We start from the raw sequence: 4,570 nt of genomic DNA, 5'->3' as shown, positions 1-4,570 counted from the left end.
GTGGCAGTCAGTTTCTTCCGAGGAGATCAGGGTCCTCCCTGGGGACCCGAAGATCTGGGGCCTACATCAGATAGCACTGGAATTCGGACAGGACCTGGGGGGCCCTGGCCACCACTGAGCTTGTCATGCCCTGACAGTGCCACTGGCGCCAGCTCTTCTCGGAGGCTTGCAACTGCTTGGCTGAATCCTTATTCCAACTGGTGACCCTGGACAGAAAGGCCTTGACCGCCTCATTGTCCTCGATCAGTAAATCACCCTGTCTCCGCAGCAGGAGAGGAGCTGAGAAAGCCATTCACAGCCTATTTGTTAATGAGCTCTTAAAAATTAAACGATGATTGCCAGATAACTATTTTACAGTGCAACCAGAGCCCCTTGCAACTACTTCAGTAATTACATTAAGCCATTCTATTTGCAAGAGGCTAGCAGGAAACAAACCATTAATTAGTATTATGTTTTCCCTCCCACTGCCCCTTCCTTCCCCCCCCCCCCAGCCCTTGGATTATGGAAGCCACGCCCTGAAGCCAGAGAGCTGGGGTGCACTCTGGAAGACTGAATGCTCCATAGAGCTTACTGGTGAGGAGAGTGGAGAGTGGGGGCGGGGGAATCCCAATTGTGGTGGTCCCAGTGGGCCCTGAGGTCTACTGTGGCCTAAGGTCTCCTGAACAAGAACCCAGTGTGGCCCTGTGTCCATTTCTTTGGTCCTGAAGTAGAGTAGTTGACAGTTGTGGGGCAAGCTGAGCCCAATGTAGGCATGTTCCCAGGGGCCTCAGAGCCAGTGGGTGGGGCGGGCACCTGGGCAAACAGAGCTAAGAAACAGTCAGGAATGAATCAAGGATGGTTTAAATATGCAGAAATGCAGTTCATACCTTTGGGCAAAAATAATCCCAAACAAAGTTATGTAATGGGTGGGAGGGCTCTGATAGGAGGGGCGAGGCCTCAAGGTGCAAAGGGTTTGAATGAATGGGTGAGAGAGACTGCAAAAGGAGTGGGAGGGACCAGGGGAATCTGGCCACAGCTGGTCCATGAAGCCATTGCTGGGGAGTGGCTGTCCCTGTGGAGATGCAGTGTTCCTTGTGGGACCCTGAAGGGCCGTTACAGGAAGACAGCACGACACTCCGTTTTCTGGGTGGCCTTAAGATACCTGCCAATGTGTGGCTTTCTTAGTCCTGAGGTGGTAGGGGTAGGGAAAGGCTGGTGGGCAAAGGAGTGGAGTTTGAGGTGCCATAGTGCCTCTTGTAAGTTAGCACACCTCTCTTAGACCATATTCTCATCCCTGGCTCACAGCCTGACCCCAGCCCTTTCTGATGGGTTTGTCCCTATCCCTCCACCGGAAGTTCACAGTGCCCGTGCCCTTACCAGGTCAAGCTTCCCAGGAGCAGCAACTTAGATGACACCCTATTCCCAACAGATCTGTGCTTCCCTGTGTTAAGTGTGGTCCTCCCTCCGTCCTTGAAGACAAAGCCTTTTGTATCCTGCAGTCCCCTGTACTGACTAAACTGGTCATAAAGCAGGTGCTGTCACACTGGACACGGAGGCAGCAGAAGGCATGGCATGGTCGGGGAGAGGGGAATGGCTCATGCATGCTGCAAAGCATAAGAAAGACTACCTGAGGAGCCCTGGGCCCAGGGATGGGGCTGGTTGGCCCTGGAAGTGCAGAATCATTTAGAGGGGAGAGCTGTGTATAAAGTATGTCAGAATGCACTCAGCTGCATATCAGTCAGAACCCCAAAACCATGCAACCAATTAGACAAAGGCTTGTGGTGGCCACACAAAGCCTGCTGCTCCAGATTGGCACAGAGGGGACCACCCTTACCAGGAGTTTGGGTGGCAGAAGTAAGGTAGAGAGAACAGATTTTGAGAAACACTGAAGTAAGCTTTGTCATCTCCTTCTCTTCATCATGATGATGATGATATTGATTAAATGTTGTTGCAAGAATTTCTAAAGCACACAGTGGCCCAGTGCAAGAGTTCAGAACTCCTGGAGCCATATATGCTCGCTGCTCCCTGTGGACAGTCCTACAGACAGCCGTTAGCAAGCCTTGGAAAAGTAGAGGATTCCAGAGAACTAATGGGCAACCTGCCAGAGGCAGAAGAGGATTGCTAGAGGGCTGGCTGCCATGCTCAATGGCAAGGGACAAAGTTTCCATAGCTGGGGACATACATACCTGAGACTCTGAGCTCTTCTTTGGTGGCTGATTGCTGTAATGATCCTGCTGGGCTCTGGGTTCACAGGGAAATAGTTGCCAGGGCCCAAAAGAAAAATATGTCTTCTCCAAGGATCAAGGGGAGGGAGGGTAGCCTGGCTGAACTGAAAAGTGACTGGGTTTCCTGCTGACTTCTGTATCTATTGGCCTGGTCTTCATGGAAACTGCAGGGCATTTTGGGAGACATAGCTTTAGGGTTCTAGTGTTGTACACTTCATGATTAGTGTTAGCACTTTTCTATGATGCAAATGGGTGCTCTGGGAGTTCCAGGGGTGGGAGGGGATTTGGGTAGTAGGAACAGGACAGTCTTTGAGAGCTGCCACAGCTACTATGAAGCTGTGAGGATGTCCACTGGGAATTCCCCAAGCAAGCCAAAGATGGCATGGGTGCCCACACCCAGACCAGGCTTGGGGAAGTTGGGCTGTGGTCCCAGGAGAAGCTGAGCCTGGGGTGACAGGGCTGGGCTGGGTAGAGCTAAGCTGGGCAGGGCTGAGAGAGAGAAGAGAAATGTTGGCCTCCAGGCTCCTGGATGCCTATACTGGGCAAGGCTTCTTGTTTCCTTGGGTGGTGACCCGGAGTTTCTCTGCTGTTCTTGAAGGGATGGGTGCTGGCTCCTCCAGCCTGACCTCCCAGAACTGATGGGGATAGACAAGCAGACACTCTGAGAAGCTGGCTCCTCACGACCTCCACTAGACCAGGATGTAAGCAGCAGGGCAGTAGACAGTTGCTTCTGGGAAGTACGGTTCTCCCAGGTTGCTGATCCACACACTCATGTGTCCCCAGGGTGAGACAGGTAGTAGCTAAGCCCTTACAAATGGTCCCTCTGGCCCCCAGGCCAGCAAAGAAGTCATTATGTTGTTACATAAATAAATTATCTACTTACACGGGAGTTGGTATATAGGTGCCGGTTAGTATTATTGCTATGCAATTATGCACTTAGCTTGAAGAGGGAGGCAAGCAGACAGGTTGAATCACCCCCATCCTAGGGGGAGACAGCTGGCTCCCACCCCTCACCTCAGTGAGAACCATGACCCAGAACCACAGCAAATGAGGTGCTAGAGGCTTGCCGGAGTGGAGTCTCCGTACAGTTTGGGCAACAAACCCCAAGGCGACACTCTGGCGGCAGCTTCTGGAGCGCTTACTCACCTGAAGCAGACCTGATTCCCTGCTGCAGGCTTTCAGCCAGGCCCTGGCTGCCTCCTTGAATTGACAAGGAAGGGCTGCCGCCAAGCCAAGAAGCCACACAAGAGGCTATAGGGGAGCATGGCTCTGGGAGGAGACCAGTAACTGCTCCTCTCTGCACGAACCCTAGAGTCATCAGATGGAAGGAACCCATCTAATAATCTAGTACTCCAACCCTATTTCTCCAGGTGGGGAGGCAGGCCAGAGAGGGAAAGTGACTCGTCCAAGCAGACACAGCAAGCCTTGGGGACCCTGGAAGTGAAGCCTGGCCTGCTTCTTGCCTCCCCATCCTCCCCACACACGTGTATGCATTCCACACACATACATACACAGGCACACACACCAGATGCATGTGTACACACACACACCACACATACCACACATGCATGTGCACACAGACACACACACACACACACACACACACACACACACACACACACACATACACACCATCACTGGGGCTGCTCCAGTTTCTCACTTCCTCTCAGTCTTGCTTGCAGCCCTGCCCAGGCCTGCCTGTAGCCTCACCTCTCCCCTCCTCTGCTTTCCCCTTGCTGCTTGGCTTTTCTTCGCCCGGCCCCTGGAGCCAAGGGAGGCTCCTCTCTGGCTTTGGCCAGTGCTTGTCCTCTCCTATGCTAACCCCTGGAGATCCTCATCAGATGGCCTTGCCCTTCTCATCTGCCTTCTTCTTTCTCCAAAGAGGGTCTAAAATAAAGGAAAGGCACTAAACTAAACAAGGAGGGTGAGTTGTCTTCTTGGTCTATGATTGGATGGGCTGGACCATGGGGGCCTCGTAAGGTTGGGACAGTGATGCCCACCACAGCAGCCCCCATAACCAAGAGCCCACCAACTTGTGTTCTTTGGAAGCAAAGGGAAGGGAATGGAGTCCAAGGGTATGGCCAGAGGTGAGGCGTTACACTTTAGCTCTATGGGCCTGAGCTCTGAGCACCCTCCTTAAGTGCCCTTGATTCTCAGAGGACATAGATGAATTTCCTCAGTCATTCAGTAATACAATCCTGGAGACCCCTACCGAAAGGGAGCCATATGTTGTTCAGAGTATCATGGGCTGCCAAGGGCTGGGTCTGGAGCCTCAGAGAGCTAACTCTAGTCCTACTGATGCCAAAAGACTGTTTCTCTCTCTCTCTCTCTCTCTCTCTCTCTCTCTCTCTCTCTCTCTCTCTCTC

This window comes from Mus pahari, chromosome 15, assembly GCF_900095145.1.
Source record: "Mus pahari chromosome 15, PAHARI_EIJ_v1.1, whole genome shotgun sequence".
Classification (NCBI taxonomy): domain Eukaryota; kingdom Metazoa; phylum Chordata; class Mammalia; order Rodentia; family Muridae; genus Mus; species Mus pahari.
The sequence above is the reverse complement of the archived record's forward strand: the minus strand, read 5'-3'. Positions refer to the sequence as shown.